This window comes from Pleurodeles waltl, chromosome 1_2 (genome assembly GCF_031143425.1).
Source record: "Pleurodeles waltl isolate 20211129_DDA chromosome 1_2, aPleWal1.hap1.20221129, whole genome shotgun sequence".
In the NCBI taxonomy this organism is placed as follows: Eukaryota; Metazoa; Chordata; class Amphibia; order Caudata; family Salamandridae; genus Pleurodeles; species Pleurodeles waltl.
Window position 1 is genome coordinate 174,303,659 of NC_090437.1, and position 27,771 is coordinate 174,331,429.

The 27,771-nt window shown below is 49.1% G+C and overlaps 1 protein-coding gene across 4 annotated transcripts in view; it reads left to right on the plus strand.

Moving 5' to 3' along the window:
• Nucleotides 1-27,771, plus strand: part of PRAG1 (PEAK1 related, kinase-activating pseudokinase 1) — a 148,495-nt gene that overhangs the window by 38,569 nt on the left and 82,155 nt on the right. For 2 of the 4 annotated variants that reach the window (XM_069237317.1, XM_069237308.1), the window contains exon 1: nucleotides 20,761-21,308. The exons of 1 other annotated variant lie outside the window; for it this stretch is intronic. The gene's annotated coding sequence lies outside the window, so the exon portion shown is untranslated. Of the gene's footprint in view, nucleotides 1-20,760; nucleotides 21,309-27,771 lie in introns of those variants that run through there. One more of the 4 variants, XM_069237327.1, reaches the window with a different exon arrangement.

A 27,771-nucleotide genomic window follows, 5' to 3' on the forward strand; every position in this document is an offset into this window, starting at 1 on the left:
TCATCAGTTACTTTCCATCTCTCTCCATCCAGCTTTTTTATTATGTTTGGGCAAAGTGGCCCGCCTCACCAGAGTGCGTTATTAGGGCTAGGGGCCCTGAAGGGCCAGGCCCCCTCTCCACGCTCACAATTCTCTAGCCATGGAAATGAGGGGGTCCGCTTCCCGGAGAGGCTTCTGGTCAATTCATGTTGGCGATGGTGGCATGGAGTGGCGCACAGTGTGCATGTCATTTCCGCTCCTGAAATCACGATAGTCAGGCATATTTAGGGCACAATTTCCCTGGTCACCTCCTGTTACTGTGGAGGCATCGTGATGGCGTGAGCGGATCGGGCTGCAAGGTGGATTCGGCGCTTTGGGACAAGCGCTTGCGGCTGCATTGGCCTGTGATGCAGCAACTTGTGCAAAGGCCGCCCCGTAGGGGTCATGAAGGGCCGGCGCCTTAATGGCCGCCTTGGCCCGGAAGGGACCGGTGAAACTGGTTTGGGGGGCGCACACAGCAAAAGGTTAGAGGCGCCTCATCCCTCTCCCCCAGGGCAAAGGGGGGGGAGGTGAGGGATAGTAATGCGGGCCAATGGGTGAGTTTGGTATGGTTCAAACTCTCCAATGGCCTTGCGCTAAGGTGCCCATTTAAACAGCGCAGGTCACAACAGTCGATAGTTCGTGACCAGGATGACGCGCTTGGACACCAGACCGAACAGGAGACGCCATCGACGACACCTGGACGTGACCTTCCCCTCCCAGGGCATCGAGTTTCCAGGCCACCTTGATAGGACCGCGTGGTAAGGTTCAGCAGCAAACCCCTTGGGCTTCGGTGACAACGGGCCAAGGCCCCGGCACACCCATTACTCACAAGTTTGTGGGGGACAGCTCAACCTGAGCGACGCGACCCCACAAAAACCAGCCATCCTGCAATTTCCGGGGGACAGCTCACTGGGAGCGACGCGACCCTGCAAAACGCCACCAACCTACAGTTCGTGGGGGACCACTCACCTGGAGTGACGCGACCCCGCACAACAGCACCACCTCCCCCCCTCCCCCCCCCCCCCGGAAGCGCTCACCTCAGCTCACAGTCAGCCGCTTGCCGCCGATCCAGGAAGCGGGGACCGCCCTTGTCAGGGCGACGCGACCCGTCTTCCTTAGCGCAGCCGGCCGGTCCATTGCTGAGCTGCGGCAGGCAAGCCTGCGCACCTCCGGCTTGAGGCCGGAAGAACTTGCTCTGCCTGCAGCCAGTCCAGCCGAACGGGGGAGCTGGGACCGTCTGGCGCCTGCAACCTGCCTTGCCGCATACATCCGCGGCAAGGAGGAACTTTGCCACGCCGCCGGCTATCGTCACGGGAAACGCCTAGCGAGGCGACGCCCACGCCGGGCGCGCATACGGCTCAGTGACGTGACTGAGCGCATCAAGGTGAACGCGCGCACCCTCTCTGGTGCCGGCGGAAGCAGATTACGCTCAGCTGAGTGCCACGGCCGGCCACAGAAATCGCCTGGCACCTGATGCGACCAGCGAGTTATAAAAGGCTAACTCAAATTAATATTTAGACCACAGTGACTCGGGGATTCACTCTGGGCACGTAGGACAACAGTTACAAGCGTACAACACCTGCACCCAGACTTTAAACGCCAAATTCACAAGGCTCTGTTCAAAGTTCCCACTCAACAAGTAAAACATCCACTGGGGGGCAGTAGGGGTCAAAGGGCATTTTGTCCCAATTGTGAACATGGAAGATGGCCAAGTGGTGGATCAGCAGGACGATCTAGAAAGAATGATAGCTCACATGAGGGCTGAAGCGTTAAAACGAGGAAAAGACTGTCTGCGCGCAAAAATGGAGGTTAACGGCGTGGAAAGCCAATGTAAAAGACATAACTGCTCAAGTCGTCTTGGACTTAACAGAGGAAACAAGCACTGGAGGAAACACCACGCCTTCACCACGAAGGCCCAGCAAGCGCCAGAGGACAGAAGCGAAGCTAACGAAAAGGGCATCCAAAAAACCAAGGAGTGGGGACCAGACCGCTGATGAGCCTCCCACGGTAGCACCAGCACCCAGCACGCCACGCATGCCAGCAGAGGGTGAGCATATCAGCGAGTTAATCAAAGAATGTTTTAAATCATTTGCGCCACTGCTGCTGCGTGGGAATGGGTCAGGACTGGGTATGGAGGGGCAGGGTCCCATGGGCGGGCAGCCAGGCAACCAACTGGTGAGCGAAGAGCAGAGCACCACAGGGGACCCCCTTACAGCTTGGGGCACGCAAGGTAAAGTACTAGATATTCCCGCGAGCATAGGGAACTCCCCCGAGTCTTACGCCAGACCATCCTTAGGACCCCCAGCCATGACAACAAAGGCCGCTGGCCTAGCTACAGCAATCCCACTGACGGTAAAAGAAAGAATCTGGAGAAAGGAGTTCATAGACATTTTTACCCTGCTGGAAATCCAGCTAGAAGGCTTAGATCTCACAGTATGCGATAGAAAAGATGAAGATAGGAGGGAAAGAAAAAGAGCTAGGAAGGAGAGAAATTTTGAGAACTGGTTAGACGCCTTCAGAATTATGGCCTGTGTCATAGTCGAAAAATTCCCACGCTGCGCGGCGGATCTTTGGTTATATGAGTCAAAGATACATGAGGCTCACCGCCAATTCCCGGGAGATGCCTGGCTAGAGTATGATAAAAGCTTTAGACTAAAAATGCAAGCCCACCCAGAGATGGAGTGGAACCAGGAGGATGTCTCCAGCTACATCCATAAGATGATGGTGGCCAGGGATCTTCCCTCGTGGGCGGGAAAAGGGGAACACTCTTTTCGAATCACGCAGCAAAAAAGCAGATACGACAAACACAAAGGGCCACATAGGCACAAACCCTGGCACAGCGCGAGAGGGCAAGGCGACAGAGGGCAAAGCGAGAAGGGTCCACAAGCTATCTGTTGGAAGTTTGAGACAGACGAGTGCACATGGGGGCTCATCTGCAAGTTTAGACACATATGTTCAACTTGCAGGGGGGACCACCCAGGGGCCTCATGCAAAAAACATAAGCACAAGTCAGACAAGAAAGATAAGAAAAAGAGGCAGTAGAACTTACCCCCCCCTCCTTCAAAGCTAACCAAATGATGTTTAAACTAGCCAAGTCACCAATCAATACACAAATGTTGAGAAAGCTAGCAAACGAATACAGAAACAAAGATGATGCTCTCACACTGGTGAAAGGCTTTGAAGAGGGATTTATCATCCCGGTAAATGGAAAAATAACGGGAGGGAATGCCAGCAACCTGAAATCGGCCAAAGAACACCCACAGGTTTCATCCTAAAAAATTGAAAAAGAACTGAGTTTAGGGCGAATTGAAGGTCCCCTGCTGCATCCCCTCCCCTCAGACCTTATTTATCCCCCCTGGGTGTGGTACCCAAGAAAGAAGCAGGCCAGTTCAGACTGATACATCACCTATCTTTCCCTGAGGACGGGTCGGTCAACGATAGCATCCCAGAGGAGGCCTGCTCAGTAGGTTATGCCACAGTGGAGGATGCAATAGACATGATCAAAACAGCTGGCAAATGAGCATTACTGGCAAAGGCGGATATTGAATCAGCATTTAGGCTCCTGCCGGTACACCCAGACAGCTACCATCTGTTGGGTTTTCAACACAATGGGCTGGTCTAAATTGACAAAGCCATGCCAATGGGCTGCTCCATTGCATGTGCTTACTTTGAACAATTTAGTACGTTCCTGGAATGGGCCCTGCACAGAGACCACCCGGTAGGGGGAAAAATGCACTACCTGGACGATTTCTTATTTGTAGGCGAAGCAGACACAACGACTTGTGCTAGTCTCCTGACAGCCTTTCAGGCATTAGCCAAGGAAATAGGGGTACCCTTAGCAACAGACAAAACAGTAGGACCCACAACATCATTAGTGTTCCTGGGCATCGAATTAGACTCGGCCGCTGGGACATCCAGATTACCAGAGGAGAAGGTAGAGGAGCTGAGGGCAGAGATCAAGCTCCTGCTTGGGAAACAAAAAGCAACCCTAGGGGAAATACAAAGGATGGTGGGCAAGCGTAACTTTGCTACCAGGGTCATCCCAGCGGGCAGGGTTTTCGCACAGAGGTTAAGTAAACTGACAGCCGGCCTGCACGAAAAACACCACCATGTGAGACTAGGGGCGGGGTAAAAAATGACCTGGCCATGTGGAACTCCTTCCTAAAAGAATTCAATGGACGCCTATTTTGGCGAGAGGGCTGGATTTCGGCTAAGGAAATTTCATTATTCACAGACGCCGCAGGGGGCTGTGGTTTCGGGGCTATCCTGGGAAGGAATTGGTGTGCTGGCAAATGGCCAGCTAGATGGTATGAGCTAGAAATCAACAAGAACATTACATTTCTAGAGCTCTTCCCCATCGTGGTAGCCATGTCCATCTGGAAGGATCAGTTACAAAACATGAAAATAACACTGTGGTCTGATAACTTAGCTGTAGTTATGGTCATCAACAAAGGGTCCGCATCCTGCCCCAACACACTGAGGCTCCTGAGGCGACTAGTCTACATTCAACTTAAAGGCAACCTGGATGTCAGGGCTAGGCGTGTACAGGGCATAAAAAACTCACAGGGGATGCCCTTTCTCCTTATCAGATGGACAGGTTCAGGAAGCTCGCCCCGGAAGCAAGCCACAAGATGACGCCTTTTCCAGCAGAAATGTGGGAGCTGGGGGAACAGACTTGTCTCTACTAGTACAGAACGCGTTCAACCCACAGACAATCAGAAGGTACAACAAATATACCAGGGTAGTGATGGAAATAGGGGGGTTGGATTCACTGGCAGACCCAGCAGCAACCAGAGCAGCTGCAGAGCGCTTCATAATGTGGGCCTTCCAACAAAGAAAAACTAAATCATGGGCCCAAGTGCACCTGGCGGCAGTGGCTTATTACTCAAAGCTACAAACAGGTACCGACCCTACTGCAGCACACTACATCAAAACCGCAATGAAGGGCTGGAAGCGACTCGAGGGGGAAAGGGCAGACACCAGACATCCCATTGATTTTGACAAACTAACCCGCTTATCGGACTCCTTGCATGCGGTAGTAGAGAATAGGTACGAATTTCTACTGTTCAGAGCAGCGTTCGTCAGTGCCTTCTTTGGGGCATTCAGAGTGGGAGAGCTGGTCACATCATCCAAAAAATCAGGGGGCACCAATTGCCTGCAAGCAGAAGACTGCCAGTTAGGACCAGACTGGGTCAGCTTAACATTGAGACAGTCAAAGACTGACCAGGGGGGCAAGGGCTCTCAGATTGAGCTACAATGTATTAACCAAGCGCAGTACTGCCCGGTATGCATTTTTAGGGAGTATCTAGGGGCATGCCCGAGTGGCCCTGGTCCAGTATTCAGGCATTTGAACAGGGATTACGTAAGCAGATTCCAGTTCACCGCCGTCTTACGGAAGACATTAGCGAAGGCAGGCCTCCCTCCTGCAGATTTCAGCGCCCACTCGTTTCGCATTGGGGCCGCCACAACAGCAGCTGGATTAGGTCTAAAGGCGAGCGCTATCAAGGCGGTCGGCAGATGGCGTTCAAAAGCTTACAAGAGTTACATCCGCCCTCACCTGTTGTGACGGAATTATATCATTACATTGGTAGGCGCAGCTACCAAGCCCATATGGATTGTTGGGCACTCATTTATATCCAGGTTAGAAACATGGTGGAAACAACACAGCAACAGCACAGCGAGAAACAGATCAACAAAGGCAATTTGTTGGTTGGGCTCCCCGGGGATGAAATGGTCACAGCTCCAACAGACCCTACTAAACCAACTCGAGGCATCTCAGAGACACCCCGACACAATAATTATACACGTGGGAGGGAACGACCTGCCTAGAATGGGGCGGAAGGTCCTGTTGAGTGAAATCAGGCAGACACTCTGGTCCCTCACTAGACTCTTCGGGAGCACCACCATCATCTGGTCAGAGATCATCCCCAGACTCACTTGGCATGGGGCAACTTTGAACAAGGCAGTGGATAACTCCAGGAGAAAACTAAATATCGCGGTCACCAAATATTGCAAAGTGAATGGCCTGGAGAGCATCCGCCATGGTTTGATCCACCCAAGGCGGCCGGAACTTTATGCATCAGACGGCGTATATCTATCAGCCGAAGGGACAGCCATCTTCTGGGACAACCTGAAGGCAGGGATGGCATAATAAAAAATAAAAAAATAAAAAAAAAACAGCAACAGGGGGAGCTGCCAAGAGACGTAAGCCTCTCGAACAGCGTGGCGGTAATTAAACAAAGTTTTACCAAAAAACGCACCCAGTAAGGGGGTATGCGGACAAAAACCACACAATTTGGGATGCCTCACGGCAGGGTGTAATGTGGTCAACTAAGGGGAGTAAGCGGAACACGGCACTCGCAGCCCAGACCCGCCAGATCGGATGGCAGGGCATAGGTAGCGAGTTGGGCCTAATCCAAAGGACTTAAAGCTACCCCCTGCAACAACAACGAGGTAAAACGAACTCTATTGTAGCAAGCCCCCTCCCAAAAGGGAAAGGTGAGACTGCCAGCAAAAGAAGGGCAAAAGGAGACTTGGCAAACGGAGGCCAGGACTTGAAGGCCCACCAATCATTGCAATTTGTAAAAAGTTTGAGAGTTAAAATTAGTCACTGTATAAACTGAATGTATATTGTCATAAGTACGCATTTCACGGGCAGTGATTTACACAATAAGATGTAACCCATCATGGTCAGTCGCACGTTGTCCACAGTAATAAAGCGGCCAAATGTATCCACATTTAAACCTGTGTCAAATGTTTGATTTCAAGCAGGCCGCTTTGGCACAAGTTACACAAGTAGATGATTGTTGTTCATGATGCCAGCTCTGGAGTGAGTCAAGTGCGGGAGTTAGTGCAAAGGGCGCCCCCGTAGGGGGCATGAAGGGCCGGCGCCTTAACGGCCGCCTTGGCCCGGAAGGGACCGGTCAAACCGGTTTGGGGGGCGCACACACCAAAAGGTTAGAGGCGCCTCATCCCTCTCCCCCAGGGCAAAGGGGGGGGGAGGTGAGGGATAGTAATGCGGGCCAATGGGTGAGTTTGGTATGGTTCAAACTCTCCAATGGCCTTGCGCTAAAACACAACATGGGGTCTCAGGGGTGCCCATTTAAACAGCGCCGGTCACAACAGTCGATAGTTTATGACCAGGAAGACGCGCTTGGACACCAGACCGAACACCAGCCACCCACCCCAACGATATGAGCATATAGTCGCAATGCTGGACAAGACAAAAGGGGCAAGCGGTAATTAAACAAAGTTTTACCAAAAAACGCACCCAGTAAGGGGGTATGCGGACAAAAACCACACACCTTGGGATGCCTCACGGCAGGGTGTAATGTGGTCAACTAAGGGGAGTAAGCGGAACACGGCACTCGCAGCCCAGACCCGCCAGATCGGATGGTAGGGCATAGGTAGCGAGTTGGGCCTAATCCAAAGGACTTAAAGCTACCCCCTGCAACAACAACGAGGTAAAACAAACTCTATTGTAGCAAGCCCCCTCCCAAAAGGGAAAGGTGGGACTGCCAGCAAAAGAAGGGCAAAAGGAGACTAGGCAAACGGAGGCCAGGACTTGAAGGCCCACCAATCATTGCAATTTGTAAAAAGTTTGAGAGTTAAAATTAGTCACTGTATAAACTGAATGTATATTGTCATAAGTACGCATTTCACGGGCAGTGATTTACACGATAAGATGTAACCCATCATGGTCAGTCGCATGTTGTCCACAGCAATAAAGCGGCCAAATTTATCCACATTTAAACCAGTGTCAAATGATTGATTTCAAGCAGGCCGCTTTGGCACAAGTTACACAAGTAGATGATTGTCGTTCATGATGCCAACTCTGGAGTGAGTCAAGTGCGGGAGTTACGAGCAGAGTATTTTCAGCCCCTTTCTTGTTTGGCACTCAGACGATCACGGACCCGGGGAAGCCACTGCAAGCACACAGGTGCCCTTTGGAGCTCCCAGAGTCCCTCTTCCTCTCCGGCACCATTAGGACGTGGCATTTGTGGTGACTTTGTTCATTGAGCCAGCTGCGAGCGCCTGGGCTCCCGCTCCTGCCGGGAGTCAGAGCGCGAATCAGCAATCAAAAAGGGGCAGCATGCAACAGCAAGCAGCCCCACTTTTCTTTGCTTGTCTTTTGAACAGCTCTAAATTTTTGAACTGCTCACGCTCCCCTAAATGAATTTGGAGCCACGAGTATGCATTTTGCAGGCTCCGAGTGGTGGGATTTATTGCTGGGTGCCTCTGTATTGCTGTGGAGGATCACATCAGCATGAACTCCATTGATTCGTGCTTTCAAGCATCTCTGAAATTCAGCGGGCTCCTGGTGATAGATTGGCTTATTGCAGTGGAGCATCACATCAGCGTGTGCTCCATTACTCCGTCCCTTATTCAGTTGGGCTCTTATTTTAACCCCTTCCTTGAATTAACCCCGTGGGCTCCATTTCTCCTCTATATTTGCTAGTGCCTGAGCTTGGCTTTGGTTATTTCCCATTCCTAGAGTACCTGGGGCCTTTCATCTTATTAGGGGTGGTCACCCTTCCCTGCCTGGTAGTATTGAGCTTGGCCTTGGTTATTCCCCATTCCCTGAGTAGTTGGGGGCTTCACCTCATTAGGGGTGGTCACCCTCACCCTTCCCTGCCTAGTAGTATTTTGAGCTGCTGGCCTTTCTGGTGTGGGCAATCTGTGCACCTTTCCCACTGCAGCGGTGCTGGGCCAGGAACGCGGACAAGGACTTGAGGTGAGTGGCCTTCGAGTTATTCTCAGTCATAATTGCTTTGGTGTTTGTACTGTTTGCTGCTTTTAGTAAGTCTCTAATAAAAATGCCAGCTAAGGGCAGTAGGGTGGGCAAAAGGAAGGGATGCAACCCAGAATTAACCCAGCTGTTAAAAATGGTCCTCTTTCAAAGTTGGGTGAAGGTGGGGAGTTATGCATCCAGAGTAAGTGTTAGCAGAATGTCCAAGGCGGTCTGCCGGCCCTCAGTGGGCTGCATTCACTCCTATGAAGAGGAAGGCAAGAAACAATCAGTACAACCTCCCCCCCCCCTCGTGGGTTTTGGGCTCCGCAGGTCAAAGGGCTGCAGTAGTTGAAAGGCCAGAGAGTAGTACTCTGGGAGTACACCAGTGAGGACAGCCTACCTCCACTCTTGGCTTCTACGTCACTCATCTCACCCCCGACTCACAGCAGGCAATGTCAGGTTCCATTGATGTCCTGTCATACTAGCTGAAATCAGGCAGTCATAGAAATCACATTCAGAGGGAAAACCTGGGCCACGTCAAGACAGACAAGGCCAGTTTCTAGCTCACAGTCCCAGGGGTCGGTGGAAGGCCCACCTGTGGTGTCATTACATCCAGTAGCACAAGTTGGGGCTGGTGGGCGCAGGGGTTCCCGCAGACCCTACCACTGGGGTGCTTTCCTCAGTTGCATCTCTACTTTCCCAATTGTCAAAAACTGCAGCGGGACACAAGGGGTGTCCCCACTTACTGCCCTCTGGGCTCCTTTGCCTACAACGTTGTCTGCCAGCACTGATTTACAGAGGCAGGTTGAGATCATTGCGAAAGTGCACAGTGGGTCTGGGTTGGATCACGCTGCCCAGAAGGAAGGCGCAGACGCTCGTCGGTAAGCAAGGATCTTGCCATGGCTGTATCAGGCAAAGGGACCGAGAGTTCTGCAATTTACTGTAGCTCAGCATGCAAAGCAATGGGTGGGCAGGACACTTTCCTATCCAAGTTGGGGAAGTTAGCAACCGATACCCCCGTTGAGGTAAAGGAATAAATGTGGAAGGATGAATTAGCGGATAACTTCTCACTGATTCGGCCCATGCGATGGGATGGTGAGGCAAAAGAAAAGGATAGGAAAGATGCCTCCTCGAAGGAGAACAAGCCTAAGGTTGAGGAATCTATCACTAATTGGTTGTTTGGTTTTAATGTCTTTCTGACTATTATGTTGGAGAAGAAACCCAAAGAAGCAACCGCCATGATATTTTATGCTAACAAAATACTTAAAGCACGTTATGTCTGTGGGGGGAGGGCACTGGTTAGATTATGATAGAGACTTTAAATGGACTAAGGTGGAGGACCCTGAAATTGGATTGGACCAAACAGAGGTCAGTGAATGGCTGGAGATTGTGAACAACAAAACCTCCCTTAAACAGCCTTTTCGCCAACAACAGGATGCAGGTGACAGGAAGAGGTTTTGTTGGGCATTTAATAGAAAGCTGTGCACTCGGTCCACGGTGACTTGTAAATTCAAGCATGTCTTTTCCTTTTGTGGGCACCCCTCACATCCTGGATTTAAATATATCAAGAAATCCAAGGAGAAAGGAAAGGATATCAATTAGACAACCAGCCATTAAGGCCTTACCCACGCCAATTCAGATTGGCAAGCTGCTCCCTTGGCTTAATTTATACCCTGATATGAAAGCAACTCAGTTATTATATAAAGGTTTTTCCGGTGGCTCCCACAAAGCTGCTCAAGGGGTTGTACCTATTCCAAATTGCAAGAAGGTGTTCTCAGTGCATGTTTACCCTGGGGTAGTAGCCAAGGAACTGGAAAAGAAGGGCTTGTTCGGTAGGATTACTGGCCCTTTCACCAGTCCCCTTTTGCTCCCCGCTGTTTGTGTTCCCGGACACTTCAGGTTAATCCATAACCTCCCAGCACCTAAGGGCTTATCTGTGAACGATGCAGTCAACCCTGAACTGTGTAACTTACTCATCTGTTGACATGGATAAGTTGCACAGGCTGGGCCCTGGGCCACTTCTGGCAGAGACAGATATCAAGTCTGCATTCAGACGTCTTCCTGTGCATCCTGATGATTATCACATGCTTGCTTTTCAATACGGTGGTCAGTATTCCTACAACTGGGCAACTGTATGCCCATGGGCGATGCCGTGTCATCTAATTACTTTGAACAGTTTAGCTCGATATTGAAATGGCTGTTTACTTAAAAAACTTGTCACCACAATATCATTCATTACCTTAATGATTTTCTGATCATGGGTCCATCAACTTTAGGGGCTTGTTATTGGGCTCTAGAGGAGATGACTTCCTTATTCAGAAATTCAAGGGTTCCCCTTGGCCCAGACAAAACAGTTGGCCCTTTCAACAGTATTTTTTGTTTGAGTATTGAGATTGACACTATTGCCAGGGAATGCAGGCTGCCTCTTGACAAGATCTGGGTCTTTAGCTAGGCTATTGACACAGTTCATTATCCCAGTGGGTCACCCTTTTTCTAGGTCCATAGCCAGGACAAGGGCAGGTCTCACACAAATTAGGCATGATAGCGGGGTGACAGAGAACATTGCATGTCTAGAACTGTCCCCTGTTGTTGTTGCGGTAACCACATGGTCTGCTGTGTTCCAGAACAGAACAGGTTTTTTTGGTCAGACAATATGGCAGTGGTTGAGGCTATTAACATACAGGGAGCCTCCTGTGACAAGTTTGGAGACTGTTGAAGGACCTTGCCTTACTTTTCTTGAAGCTGAATGTTGTTTTTAGGTCCAGACATGTCCCGGGTGTTCATAATAAGGCAGCTGATGTTTTATCTCGCTCCAAGTTGCAGGACTTCCAAGAGTATCTCCCACAAGGAGCGGATAAGGGAGTTCCCAACATATCTTTGGAGCCCCACCTTATAAGTTTTAGCAGCAGCTTCCTTAACCAAGCGCACAGGGGGGACTTAGCAGAAATGCTTTAAGACTTATAAGGACTTTTTGCAGGGGCAGGGCGTGTCTAAGTTATTTTTGCCTGGTTCCGTTTTCCTCTTCTGTGAGGATTTGAGGTTTCAGGGCAGGCCATCTTCTTATGCAAAAGCCCATTTGGAGGCCATCAGCTTTTTTGCCCCCATGTGGTGCAGTCGTCCACTGAGAGAACCCTTCGGAATGGCAAGTTCATTAATATCAGAATTCTGTGTTTTTCCTGTGGTCCCGTATGGGGAAACACAGCTTCCAGCTGATTTGTTTTTTGTGCTCTCCAGAACGGGATTATCTCTCATTCCATGGGCACCTTGCCCATGATAGAATGTAGTATTTGCAGGTTAATCCCAGTAGTGGACAATTGGTATCCAGCTGGTGCTGGTGGTCCTGGGCACACTGGGCATGCAGGCGCCGTGTTCAAAGTTCGCAATAAGAACTAAACAAGTTTTCTGTGCTTTAGGGATGACAACACTTTTGTTTGTAGGCGAGTAGGCCATTCCTACAACAAGTTGCAACTGTCGGTCTAACCCTTCCGGTTTTCAAGCAGTATCTCACCAAAAATCCACACAGTAAAAGGTGATTTCTGGCAGCTTTTACACATGTACTCTAGAATGCAACATCTCAGGGGAGTCTTGGTGGAACGGAGATTACCCTTTTCTCATGTTAGTAATACATCTCAGTCACACATAGGCGATAAAGGAGATGCAGGAAAGTTTTTAACAGGTTTATTAAAAATACTGCAATCTACGATAAAATGCATGAGCTGCAATGATTAAGATAATGAACAATGCAAGAAGCAGAATTGTAAAGATGAGAGTTGTGAACACAAAGACCCCCACCATCTTGTAATAAACATGAAATGTAAACTATCACTAAAACCATAGCATGGAGAACCTAATCTCTAACCTAACAAGAGCTAGGTGTGTTAAACCTAATCTGCCAGTACCAGGTACATGAGAAGCACCCCCAAACCCTTGTTATCTTGGAATGAGGTGTAGCTCAGACTTCGTGGTGACACAAGGGCTGAATCGGCATCAAGGTGACGTGCAATATAGACAGAGTCTAGGAATCCCTCTGATAACCCTGTCTGCGTGAGATGTATTTTTATACATCTTGTAGGACCCCGGACACGTATGTTCCCAAACAATAGATAAGGGGGCAGGCTTGTGGCGGCAATTATTTAACAATTCCCTCCAAAAGTACATTATGTTCCTGTCACACGTAGGTGGGAAAGGGACATGATGTGAATACCTATTGTTAGAAATGGGGTCCCTAGTTGGCAGTTAGTTTGCACCCTCTCCAAGTAGGGACCCTCACTCTAGTGAGGATAAGGGAGATACCTGCTCAGATAACCCCTGCTCACCCCTTGGTAGCTTGGCACGAGCAGTCAGGCTAATCTCAGAAGCAATGTGTATAGCATTTGCACATAGCACACAGTAATAAGTGAAAACACTACAAAAGGACACCTCACCAGTTTTAGAAAAATAGCCAATATTTATCTGTGTAAAACAAGACCAAAACGAGAAAAATCCAACATACATTGCTAAAGATATGGATTTTGTAAGATTTATCTTTAAATACAGTTCCTTGAAGTCAATAGCTCCACCTGGGGCTATCACAGCATCGTGATCACCAAAACCAACAGTTCAGGCCGGCCGCAGCATCGCAGGCCAGCTACATTGTCGGGAAGGCCCACAAACAGTACCTTGGATTTATAGGGCCTCGTGATCCTCTCGGTGAGCTCCGGAGAGCGGCGTTGCTGTGTCAGTTCCAGAGTCTGTGCAGGAGTTGTCGGGCCCTTGAAGTCACATGTGTTGCAGATTGAACTCCGGGCTGATGAAGTCACGAGCGCTGGCGTGGATGCCATCGGGCTGCGATGCAAAGCGGGACGATGCGACGTGCGGTGCCCACAGATCACGGTGCAGACAGTGGCTTGGTGACAGTGTCCAGTGGCGTTGGTAAGACCAGGGCAACGGTGTGAAGCTGAGCGGTGCAACGTGCAGTATCCACATGTCACGGTGCAGGCAGTGGCGTTGGCGTTGCGGAAGCGCTGCCGTCTGTAGGCCCAAGCCAGCGGTGTGCGATGGGACGGTGCTTCATGACCCTCACGAGCGGTGTCCACAGGCCATGGTGCAGGCAGGGATGCCTGGTGACGACACTGAAGTCGATGGTGCTGGCGTTGGTGGACCGGGGCTGCGGTGCGAGACGGGACAGTGCTTTATGCTCCTCACAAGCGGTTTCCACAGGCCACGGTGCAGGCAGCGGCACCGGTTTCAGCAGGAGTGGCATCGTCGGGGAGGCCCAGTCTGCGGTGTGAGCTGGGCCCTCAGGTCGTGTGCGAGCAGCGGCTCGGTGAAGCCATCTGATGACGGCGTCGGTGAGACCAGGGTCGCGGTGCAAAGCGGGGCAGTGCGACTCAGTGCGGCGCTGGCAGGTCACGGTACAGGCCAGTGGTGTCATTGGCGGCAGTGGTTTCTCCTCTTGAACAGCACAAAACACACAGTTCCCAGTGCTGCAGGTTGAGGAAACTGAAGTCTTTGGTGTCCCTGAGACTTCCAACAGGAGGTAAGCTCCACTCAAAGCCCTTGGAGAACTTTCTCGAACAGGACACACAGCAAAGTTCACCCTTTGCACTCATTTCAGGCAGAAGCAGCAACTGCAGGCCAGTCTAGCAAAGCAGCACAGCAAAGGGACAGTACTCCTCCTCCAGCTCTTCAGCTCTTCTGCTTGGGAGACGTTCCTCTTGATTCCAGAAAGATTGTATTGTATTGTATTGTACTGCATTGTATTTTATTGTATTGTATAGTTATTGTAATAGTATTTATATAGTGCTTACTACCTCTGATGAGGCGTTGAAGTGCTTTTCGTCGAGTAGCACGCTACTCCGGAACCCAAGAGGAATTAGTGGTGAATTAGTATAGGGAAATAGGAGTACAGTTTTAGTATTAATATGAGTTAATTTGAGCAGAGGATATGTGAGTCTCAAGTGTTTGACAGATCCTTCCTTGTCCAGGCCAGGCTCCAGACACACACCAGGGGGTTGTAGACTGCATTGTCCTTTCAGGTGTGAATGACAACTCCTCCCTCCCCTCTAGCTCAGATGGCTCCTCAGGATCTGCAGGCTACGCCCGCCCCCTTTGTGTCACTGTCTAGAGAGGTGCAAAACAGCCCAACTGTCAAACTGACCCAGACAGACAACCCACAAACCTGCAGAGTCACAGAATAGTTTAAGCAAGAAAATGCCTACTTTCTAAAAGTGGCATTTTCAAACAGACAATTTAAAAAACAACTTCAATAAAAGATGTATTTTTAAATTGTGAGTTCAGAGACCCTAAACTCCACATTTTTATCTGCTCTCAAGGGGAATCTGCACTTTAAGGGAATTGAAAGGCAGCCCTGTGTTAACCTATGAGAGAGATAGGCCTTGCACAGTGAAAACCAAATTTGGCAGTATTTCACTGTTTGGACATATAAAACACACTAGTATACGTCCTACCTTAAACATACACTGCACCCTGCACCTGTGGCTACTTAGGGCCTACCTTAGGGGTGCCTGACATGTAGTCAAAGGGAAGGTTTAGGCCTGGCAAATGGGTACACTTGCCAAGTCAAATTGGTAGTTTAAAACTGCACACACACACTACAGTGGCAGGTCTGAGCCAAGTTTACAAGGCTACTAATGTGGGTGGCACAACCAGTGCTGCAGGCCCACTAGCAGCATTTGATTTACAGGCCCTTGGCACCTCTGGTGCACTTTACCAGGGAGTTACCTGTAAATCAAATATGCCAATTAGGGATAAACCAAAAAAAACAGTACAATTTACACAGAGAGCATATGCACTTTAGCACTGTTTAGCAGTGGTAAAGTGCCCAGAGTCCTAAAGCCAACATAAACTGGTCAGAAAAATTAGGTGGAAGGAGGCAAAGTGATTGGGGATGGCCCTGCAAAAAGGGCCAGGTGCAACACCTTTGTACATCACTTAACTTTGACGCTGATAGTGACGCCTTCACAGAGTGGCACTGATAATGTGAAATCAAAACATCTCTCTAACTATAAATATGGCAGCCATTTTAAAAGAAATAATAAAATAAATAGACTAAGACAGAGCGAGATAAGTAGATTAAAAGTCACTAGGTGACAGGACACAGGCCTGTAAGCCAGAAAGCTAAGATAAACTCCTGAGACCCATTAAAACTAAAAAGGATCCACTACAGGGCATGTGTGATGTGGGCAATTGATTCCGGGTGCGAAAGGCCCTAACAGGTTGGACGAGATTCGAGGGCACTGACAAGGATGGAAGAAGACTGCTCGACATGCAGGTGCTGGGCGATATGCTGGCTAATCTCCATGTAATATTCAGTTCCTCTTACGAGGTGGCATTGTTTGCGGCTGCATTCTCTGTCACCTTTTATGGGGCCTTCAGGGTGGGCGAGCTAGTTGGGGCATCTAAAACTGATTTATTGGGTGGCTTACAATAGGTAGACACCCACATATATCCAGACAGGCTTACCCTTAAGCTAAGGAAGTCCATGTCTGATCCAGCGAGAAAAGGCACTATAGCAGAGCTCACTGATCTGTTATTTGCCCAGTTGCACGGATGAGGGCATACATCTCGGTTTGGCCCAATGTATAATCCCCTGCACTGTTCATCCATTCTAATGGGAAGTGCCTGTTATGCTATCAGATTTCAGCAGCTTTGAGCAGCACTCTCACCAGTATTGGTATTGACCCGTCGGGTTACTTATCACATTCTTTTAGGATCGGGCAGCAACTTTTCTTGTAGGAGTGGGTTTGTTCTTAAATGAAGTCAAGCGGATTGGATAGTGGTCATCATCTTGTTATAAGTGCTACAAACAGCCTATGTTGCTTTGAATCTCTGTGCTTCACACTGTAATCACTATGTAAAGCTGTTATCTCACTCTAGTTTTTTACTTTTTTATAATGCCTTCCGAGGTTGTGTGGGTGATTGGTTATTTCTTTGCGTGGTGGGTGGCTTACCATTTGCAGCAGCATTGTAAGTAAAAGCCTGCTGGATTGAAGGATGTCTTCTTCCAGTGGTGCTGAGTTGGGTGCCTCCGGATTGCTCATCTTGACCAACTTGTGGAGGAGACAAAGGGTTGTTTGGGACTGCAGTTCCCGGGCACGATCATTATTCACATTGGGAGTAATGACTTGGTTACGCTGGGGCACAGGCCGCGCAGGGAGGCTCTTTTGTGCGAGTTCGCCTGGTTGGGTAAGACCTTACCTGAGGCAGTCAGAACTTGATCACACATGATCCTGCGTCGCAAGAGGGGTCCAAATATTAGACCGAGGGCTCTTAATGTGTCAGTCGGGCATCTCAATGCTAAAATGGCCAAGCTGTTACCTGGGATAGGACAGCAGTGCAACATTCCACACAAGTTGATCAGGAGTGACCAAATGTTTCACAGAGAGGGGGTTCACTTACCTGATAAGGGTACTGACTTCTTTATTGACAGATTCTGGACCTTTATTCAAAATGTGTTCTTTGGTGGGAAGGGCGAAGGACCAGTTGGTCCTGGTCGCCCTTGTGGTGAAAAGGTGAACCTTAAGATCACTGTACAACAGTTGGGGGGGTCCTCCAACTCATTTCCTAGGGCAGCACTGAGAAGAGGGTGGGGGATCAGCAATCTGAATCCTGAAGTAGAATGTTCACACTGGCTTGGGACAAGGGCACATGGTTAGGCACTGCAGAGCATGGGGCTGCAGCCCCCTGGTCACACTCTAGGTGCTCCACAGACAGCCTGGTTTTGGAGGGGTAGGTCCCTGGGGTTGCGGACATGGTTACCGGGAGAGGGGACCACCCCTCATGAATGCAGGTGTAGTCCACCTGTGTGCTTCTTCTTGGGATGGAGGTTGACTGGACCTTAGTGTTAGATGATTAAGAATGGAGGCTCCATTATGACAAGAACTGTATAATATCAATGAATGGAATTTTAGCACGACGATGTCAGATTGTTTGGATTTGATATTCTATGTAAATTGTAACTGCTATTTTCTTGAGCCTGCTGACGATTTTTTCTTATATGTGTGCTGTGTTTAGATTTTGAAAGATAATAATGTTAAAAGTTCATTTTTAGTATTGTTTCTGTAATAAACTTTACCCTCTTTGCAAAGCAGCTTATGGTCTGTCATTGGCTTGTCGGGTTTGGGATGGGTTGCGGTCCAGGGTGAGTGCTCCTGATCCTAATAAAAGTACCCTACCAAGCTCCTCTGTTGCACTCTTGCACCCGCTGCTCTGTTGTGCGTTGTTGACAATTCAACCCACCCACCCCAGTGCAATCTTCCTTCATAACTCTCCCTCTGCTGCTACCACTGCTTTGCGGTGTTCGCTTTTGAACCCCTTACCTCCATCAAGCCATCCTGAAATTCTAAATTAGGAAAAAATGACTGCTGCATCATAGGACTTACATGTGCAGGTATGATGATGCATACAGGCACATATATTATCATGCTCGGATGTGGTACCATCATGATGCATATGGGCACATGCTCGATAATGCATGTGACTACATCTTTCTTCCCAGAGGACAATTAAAAAAAATTATTTGCCGACAGTGCGCAGCATCTGCAAAAAGCATTGACAAAGCTATAAGGTGAGCCCAATTGGCTTTGCTGATACTTTTGTGAACAGGCGCAGTATGTTCTGAGCTAGTTCACAGGTTTAAATGATGGAATCATTCCATTTTTACTCACCAAATCGTTAATGCCTGGAGCATTTAGAGGCTCAGAAAACTGTTGTGTATTTATTATATAACAATGAAGAATGTTTCTTAAAACTCATGATAGTTGAACAGACACTGACTGTGCTTACTAATGGGGTCAGTTGGAACCCGACGGTAATGGTGAGGTGCAAACAAATGGCCAGTAATTGTGTTACTGGAATTGTACCAAGAGATATTGTGCTATACTTTCTAGGATTTTCTCCATCGGGTCTAACAAAGTTATTACTCAATAGCTACTACCAGCTCAAAAACATCCTGATGCAAACTACATTTGTGTCAGGGCACTGAGGCTCTGATCGGGATGGGCCTGGTAATCCAATTTGGGTGCAACTCCTGTTTGCACCCAAAACAGGATCTGAATCAGGACGCAGGTTAGGGAAAAACTAAACCTGTTTCAAATCTTCAGTACAATCGGAGCACATGACCTGTTTGCACATGTTGGAATGGGGGATAACATGCACTAAAAGAAATAAAAACAATAATCCTTGGTTCCGGAGCAGCATGCTGTCTAGTGTAAAGCGCTATAATGCCTTATCCGCTGTAGTAAGTACTATATAAAAGCAACTACAATAAAATGTATGACTTACACTAATACTAATACCATAACTGTCAGAGGCCTGGCAGTGGACTGTAGTTCATACAAGCTGCAAAAGAATTCGATTTTACTGCTTGACACTCTTACACTCACATTATTCAAAACTGCTGCAGGGCATGTCCATCACCCATTACTGTACCAGCCCAAGGCAATAAACAGGCGTGAAATACCTGAAGAGATCATGCCACATGCTGCTGGCCAACATAGGACTTAAATTGAGTTCACCACTGCAAGTCCCAACAACCTACATACTAAGACTTATTCTTGGCAACTCACAATGAGAAGCAGATACAGTATGAGATTAAACAAAGTCCAACCCAGCAGACCTCTCCACCATTTCTCCCTTTAACATAGGCCTGCTCAGGACCATAAACTTCAAACAAAATACTTCAAAACATACAACCCATTGAAACAACCAGCTAAATGGACTACAAGATAAATAAATAGCATAAAGGGAGCTGCATAGCTGCTCAAAGCTGCCAGCATACTGAAAACCATCAACTGTGAGTCTACCTCTCATACTTCTTCATCCATCACACTACTAAGCGCTGCGTCCTATAACACAATTACCGCACCTCAGTGGGCATCATGCACGACAGGGCAACACTTTCCTCACAGGATCAAAACAAAGATAACACACTTCAGTCACACACCCAATAAGGTGTATTGTGCTACCCATGTAGGCAAGAGCTTCAGCACCCTACACTGGTTTGGTAAGCGCTATAAGCAAGTTATTCCCCATTCCAGGATATGAAACATGTAATTGGATGCAAATTATGCACTTGGACCCATGTTATAGAAAAGGTGCACTGGCTGGCCTGTGCCACGGAGAACCTATATCTGGGTGTGCCAGGCGCAGACCGGGTCAAGAAGCCCTTTCACAATGAATGCTCTGCTTCCAGCACAGCTGTGTACTCATGCATGCCCAAGGCAGACAGCGATTTCCCTGAAGGCATGATTGCACTAACCTGCAGGAGGATTGGAGCATTCTCTTTATGCTCTCCTGATGATTGCCCTCAGTGTCCCCACTCACCATGTACCACCTCTATATGGCACAGTTAGTGCACCTCCTGACAGCTCCTTTGCCTCTGCACTCGCTGCTATAATACTGCATTCACTGAAAGGCAAAGCCCCATGCAAATGAGGGAACAGCCCCTTGAGATTGTGCCCCACCCCATATGTGCAACACTGGCATGACCTGTAGTAATGAAAGGGCTGCCAAGCACCTATGGTCCCTTCTGTTGTATCAAGGAATCACTGGTGTGAAAAGTGGACACTTACGGCCCGTGTTGGCTAGCGACCTCTGCATGAATTGGGGGCGGGTAACCAATTATTACCTGTTTTTTGTGTGACAATCATGATCGGGCCCTTGGTGTTTTTGCACTAACTTTATAGGTATTTGCGCCTAGTCTACGAACACTAATTGCGCCTTTCTTGCAATCGCTGTCAGTAACATCCAGGGCAAAACAGAGCCTGTGGACATTAGATACACAAAGTACCGTTTACGTCTATTTTTGCACTGTGATTTCATCCGTTATACGTCCAAAGATTTATATTTCTCCACTTGTTTAGTCTCTCCTAAACATACTTGCCTGCAAAGCATATGGATGGATAAATACACGCCTCGATCTTCCTGTTAAAAAATCTCTTTTGTGTTTCTAAAAGGTGGCATTACTTCCTTTGGCAGGCTGGGCTGGGTGGTGCGAGGAGCGGCAGCGTGGTAGGCAGAGCTTCCCAAGGTGGTGTGGGAGGCGGGGTGCAGGCCCCACCCCCACGCTGCCTCTTGCTCTGAACTCTCCTCCTGGGACTGCAGTGTCTTGGGAGAGCCCCGGCCGACCTCTGCTCCCAGCGGCGTGCCCTGCCCGCTACCTGCTGCCGCCGAGCCAGCTGCCCCTCTGGACAGCAGCGTGTGAACTGGACGCACCGCGTGTCCCGGGTGTGGGGCGAAGGGGGTGTTTAGGTAAATCAAACAAACACAAACAAGAGCCCCCTGCTGCCCCCGCCGGGGCTGGGGACCGCCGCTCACATTCCTCCCCGGGCTCAAATTCCTGCTGCCGCTGGGGGTTTGTTCTGGTTTCCAGGATGTTGCTAGAGACCTGAGCAACTTTTTTGCTGCCTCCCGAGTGTCAGTGGGAACTTGTTCGGGCAACAGCTACTAAAAACACTCCTATCATCCGCGCTTCCTGCCTGCAGAGGAGCAGCCGCGACCTCTCTGAGCGCCTGCACGCCGCCCTGGGCTCCGCCAGGAGCGCCCTGGATCCGAGGTGGGCATCTGTGAGCTGGTGCTTGTGTATGTGGGGTTGGGGTAAGCAGCAGTGTGTGTGTGTGTGTGTAGGGATAGTTGCGGGTGGGGGCTGTATTGTTTCAATGTAAAGGTTTCATGTTTTTTCCGTCATTGGGTGCAGTGTATTTGTTTATGCCGATTTGTATAGCGCAAAAATAGAATGCGGGCACTTAAAAGAGTGTTGTATACAAACACCAACAAAACGATGTCGAAGCAGAGGGAGACGTTAAGTGTGGGAGTTGTGTTATTCATTCGTATACAAAATGAGGACGGGAAGTTGCTCTTGTAGAAATGGAGAGAATATGGTGTTTCTGGTGGAGGGCAGCTTTCGGAGATTGTTGTATTCAGTGGCGTGGCCAGTGTGTGTCATGGGCCCTAGTGGGAGGAAGGAAAAGCCCCTCTGGCCACTGTTAAAACTTTTAAATCCAGTAATAATCAGGGCTCGGCAGACCCTCTGGGCTCCGGTGCTATTGCACCTGCTGCACCAGTGGAAGCTAAGACTCCGGTTGTATTTGGATTCCGCGAGACAGTTCATATCGGAGGCTGTTAAAACTCCACGTGTCTGTGTTGCGCTGCGTCTCAGAGGAGTCTCCGCCTGTGCGAGTGCGGGATTGCAAGTTTGTTGTGGCTAAAGTAGAGGGTTCACCCCATGGCCGCGCTGTGTAGTTTTCTGTGTTCGGTGGATCGAGGTTATGCTGCGATGTACACAACTCCCCGCGGTGAAGCTGGGCACAGAGGAAGAAAAGTGGACAGAGCAGAGATTGTAACACGAGGCGGCATGGCACCAGCCACGAGGTGCCTAAGCGTTGTAGTTGTAGCGCACATGGAGGAGGGGGTGTTATGCATTTTGACGAAGGGAATGGCGTGCTGCTGCCCTCACCCCCCCCCTCCCAGCCGCACACCCACGGTCACCTGTAGGATAGCTGAGCGGGTTAAGTCATCGCAGCCGAGGCCTGTTTGCAACCTGAGGGTCTTGGGTTCGAACCGTGAGTCACGTACAATCGTGGTAGTAGCGTGTTGTTTGCTACGCCTTATAACTTCTTGACTATGGGAGTAGGCGCTATAAAAGCGCGACATAATTATGACCGTTGCACCGCCTTTTGCTTGTCTCTCTTTCCACCTTAATACCTTCAGACATATTAGTGTAAAAGCGTGTTTTTGAAAAGTGCCAGACAAGCGGTACAAGCTTGTCCCGCCCGGATGAACTGTCACACGGCAGACCGGTGGGCCAATAAAAATGCCGCCATTATCAGCAGGAACTGACAGAAGGGGCGCCCGCTTTGTCTCTCTCTCGCCCTTTTCGCATCAGGCTGTGCCACATGGCCCTGCGGAGATGCCTGGTGTTCTCCTTGGTGTGTGAAGTTGCAGGAGTGCAGTGTTTTTAACAGGTGTGTGGTTTAGAGGGAGCCCGCTACCCCTGGTGGAAACTGAAGTTGCTTCCTGAATCTCACTTCTAAGGCCCCCTTTTTAGTGTTGAGCACAGAGCTACAAAGAACATTTTTGGGGAGTTTAAACCATTAACATTTGTAGCTAAAATGCAGCAAGGCATTCCGTTTTTTAAGTGTAAAATTACTTCTACGGCACAGCTGTTGTGGCGTCGGTACCGAGCACAGGTGGCTTGATTTGTTATGCACCAGAGGCCAGTGCAGTGCCACACACATAGCACACAATGCGTTGCTGCCCGCACTACGCTCGTTAATGCTCGTCGGCAACAAGGCGCAGTTGCCGAGTTCGCTGGAGCACGAGGCCTTTTCTCTACTACATTTCTCAGGTGCATTCATTCAGAACATTCCTCGCCCTAAACACAACGGCTTCATCTGAGCCCCGCTGTGCCCGAGTCTCTGCAGCAGGAGTAACGCACCCAACTGTCTTGGCGGCCTTACCAGGGCCCGCGGGCGGCGGCTGTCGAGTCCGGCTTCGCCACAGTCCGGTTTACACAGCGAGGGCTGTCCTCTTACAGCACTGGTGTCGCCTGTGTGACACTTGGGGTGTCACTGATTTGGCGAGTGACGAAACAATAAATTGCCAACCTCACTCAGTGGCCTTGTTATGAAGGGGGTGGGGTGAGGTATTTACTGCGGCTTCAGGGTTCAATAATACCGCATATTCTGTGTTTTCAGCTGGAAATTGAGAAATTACAAGCTTGCCCTCCGTTTTTCATGCTAAATTCCGCAGTTATCAGAACTTAGGGCCAGATGTAGCAAAGGTTTTTACCCATTCTGTGTTTATGGGAAAACGTGTTCGTACATATGGCCCTTACTGCTCATTTCCTGCGGTATATTCCAGCAGGTTTGACCTGCTTACGTTTGCTTATGGACGATGTTTGGGGTGCAGTCTTCAGCGCTGTCCAGAAATCCTGTCCATGGCGCGCCCTTGTTGGTGTGGGGATTGGAATTGACCCCAACATTATGATCGGGGGCCAGGTCCTCACCCGCACTGGTTTACAGTCCTGGCTTTAAACCCATCCTTGTAATATAATTGGTTTAATGGAAGCAAACCAAGACTGCAACACCCACAATGCATTTGAATGAGACAACGGCCTAAGGTAAAATGAGGCCTCCTCCGTGCAGAATGTGAGGAAGGGGCCCTGAGTCTCCCAAAGATCACAAATAGTCACTTGACTTTGGGGGGGATGGGTCCTTGGAAGGGTAGCCCCCAGCGCCGCAGGGGCCTACACTATGGTCCTGGACTGAGGCTAGAAACAGTGCCCGTGGTGATGATCGTGGTGGCCATGATCAAAAACAGTGGCAACCACCTAGGTTAGAGCCACAGGGAGTTGTTCATATCGGAAGGGGACAGAACAAGACACTAAGCACAGTGCCGGGAGCTTGGCTAGGTAAATGGCATGTAAGGCAGACCTCCTGGGGGAAGCCGTTCAAATCTAAGAGCAAATCAGAAGCCTGGGCATTAGCCACTCTTATAAGAGTCCCATTCCGAGGAAGAGGGTGGTGTGAGGGAGACATTAAAGAGGAAGACGTTGGTGACCTGCTGCTTTAAGATGACTTGTGACTCTAAAAAGCTGGAAGTTGTAGTTTAAGAACAATGCAATTTCTGGACTTGTTCGACTTCTTTGCTCATATTTGCAGAAGTTTTTTTGTGTTTGAACTGGAACACTATTTTAAGAGGGGCAGGTCCAGCCACGATTGTGTACAGTATGTAGGGATTGGGAGCGAGGCCCCCTCAGTACAGCACCTGGCCTGAGCGCCCAGTGGGTGGGAGTGAGTTGAGTTTGATGTTTGCAAAAAGATCAAGTGATGGACGGAATGCTGAACAATGTCAAACATTCACCCCCAATACAGGGATCTGGGTCTAAATCCATCGTTTTTTTGCTGCCCATGCCATTCCAGTTTGGACCCAGCCATATGCAAATCAGTCTTGACCCTGTTCCCTATGGGAACAGTCCTGCCCGAACTGCCAGGCCAGGTTTTCCGTGGACTGGAAACAAGCATCCTGGGACCGGTTTCGGGGTTTCACCCCTCATCAGCCAGGCTAGCTTGAATCCAGTGGCATGGGAAGCACGGGACCCACGTATGGGCATACCCTTCCCACTTAACCAACAAATGCAAAAAGAACAAGTGATGGACAGAATGCTGAACAATGTCAAACATTCACCTCCAGTACAGGGATCTGGGCCTAAATCCACTGTTTTTTTGCTGCCCATGCCATTCCAGTTTGGACCCAGCCATATGCAAATCAGTCTTGACCCTGTTCCCCATGGGAACAGTCCAGCCCGAACTGCCACTGGATTCAAGCTAGCCTGTCTGATGATGGGTGATACCCTGAAACCGGTCCCAGGATGCTTGTTTCCGGTCCACGGAGGACCTGGCTTGGCAGTTCAGGCTGGACTGTTCCCATGAGGAACAGGGTCAAGAATGATTTGCATATGGCTGGGTCCAAATTGGGGTGACATAGTGAGCAAAGAACGATGGATTAAACCCAGATCTGTGACTGGGGGTGAGTGTTTGCATTGTTCAGCACTCTGTCCATCATCCTTTTTTGTTGCTAAAGTTGCCCTATGTGGGAAGGGTATGCCCAGACGTGGGTCCCTTGCTCACTGTGCCACTGGATTCAAGCTAGCCTGGCTGATGAAGGGTGGTACCCTGAAACTTGTCCCAGGATGCTTGTTTCCGGTCCAGGGATGACCTGGCTAGGCAGTTCGTGCTGGACTGTTCCCATGAGGAACAGGGTCAAGACTGATGTGCATATGGATGGGTCCAAACTGGGGTGGCATGGTGAGCAAAGGAGCGAAGGGTTAAACTCAGATCTGTGACTGGGGGTAAGTGTTTGTATTGTTCAGCACTCCGTCCATCATCCTTTTGTGTTGCTAAAGTTGCCCTATGTGGGAAGGGTATGCCCAGACGTGGGTCCCTTGCTCACTGTGCCACTGGATTCAAGCTAGCCTGGCTGATGAAGGGTGATACCCTGAAACCGGTCCCAGGATGCTTGTTTCCGGTCCGGTCCAGGGAGGACCTGGCTTGGCAGTTCAGGCTGGACTGTTCCCATGAGGAACAGGGTCAAGACTGATTTGCATATGGCTGGGTCCAAACTGGGGTGGCTTGGTGAGCAAAAGACACATGGATTAAACCCAGATCTGTGACTGGGGGTGAGTGTTTGCATTGTTCAGCACTCCGTCCATCATCCTTTTGTGTTGCGTTTGATATTGCCAAGGATGCTGTTATGGAACTTGGTGCACACGGCAAGAAGGCATCTCTCCTGCTCTTTGTTTTTTTGTTTTCTGTCTTCCTTTGGCTGTCTGAGGTAGTTAGTGTTTCGGCCACGAGTGCCCTCGTGCTGCCTGTTCCTGCTTTGACAGGTTGTGGAACAGGTCTTGAATATGTGCATGTTATACATATGTAGGTGCACTGTTCGAAAAAGACAAAAGAAAAAAACCTAATAGTTATATTGGAAAGCAAGGGCGAGTTTGTGATAAATGTCAGGAGAGCCCTCAAGCACCCAATAGGGTGACAGGTTTCATCATTGGGCTTACTCCTCGTCAGACCGGTGCTGCAATGTCTGGCGGGCCACCCAAAAATCAGGATGGCACTCAACCGTTGGCCAATTGCCAAAAGGAGGTCTGGAACGAAAACTGACTGAGAAGAAAAGTAAGAGAGGGAAGGAGAGTAGGAGAGAGAAACTAAAATTGGCTCTGGACCTAAACCATCATTTTAAAGAGTCAGAGACAAGGTGCAGGCCAAGATTAAAAAATAAATGTGGGGAGTATTGGTGGGAATAATGTCCCACTACACTCTAAAACGAGGGAAAGGTAGTATGCCGAATCCTGTCTAGTGGTCAACATGTTTCGCGTCTTATCTTGGTCACAAAGTGACCCCGTGACGCTTCTTCAGGACCCACAAAAAATAAACTACTTCTCCTATACAACAAGAATTGTCAAGTGCTGGAAAGTCACTTACAAATTGGAGACCAAGTATGTCAGAGTCAGTTGGTCAAAACGGTCGCCCTGCGTGGAATCGAAAAACACATAACAATTAGTGCCAGCGTGTAGACAGGCATAGAACAAGATGCAATCACAGTGAAAAACACCCCCAATGTGTCGTAAGTGAAAATAAATAAAAGCTTACCATCCCATATTAGAGATTAGGCTTCCTAGGTCTGCGCTAGCATCAACCAAGGAGATAGTGCTAAGTAAAAACAATATGACATGTAATAGCACACCAAAGCAATCTATATATAGTAATAAGTCATATGGGAGGTCTCCAAAACACCACATGAACAAAGTCACTTAATTCAGAGGTTGAATAGATTAGCATATGTTGGTCAAGCTAGGCCCTCATCAGCTGATTATTGAAAAGAGTAAATAATTCTTAACAACATATAATCACAACCAAAATTGCAGGTATTGGAGCAACGGGTAGAAGACAATCACTCTATGGTTAGAGGAGAGTCCTCTCCTAACAGAAAAGCTGCAAAACTGCAAAGTGATGGTCAAGTACTAATATACAATAAGCCAGTCAACTACCAAAAACATGTAAGTTCCAGGTCAGAAGTCGAGGCTTTGGAACAATGTAGCCGTGTAAGGAAAATTCACAAAAATAAAAATAAATATAAACGGGGGCGGAAGACAAAAGCTCCCGCAGCCCCGCGCTTACTTTTCTCAATCCTTGGAATCGCGGGAAACCTACCCCGCGTCGCGCACCTGAAGATGTTATGGAGGTGCACTGAAGGGGTTTTAATGTGTTTAGTGTAGACGCTCGAAGCGCGTCTACTACCGGAAGCAACCAGCCGATTGTTCCGGATAATGGAAATAGAAAAAGGACCCTGTTTTCTGAGCCGTCGGCCATCTTGGAATAGGCGGAAAACTAGGAGTCCATTCGATACAGAGGCTCTGCAACAGGGAAAGGTCCCTTGCACGGACTGGGCGGCCATCATAGACTTAAGTGGGTTAACCCACAGCACAATGTTCTGGCCATTAAAAAGTATTTAAA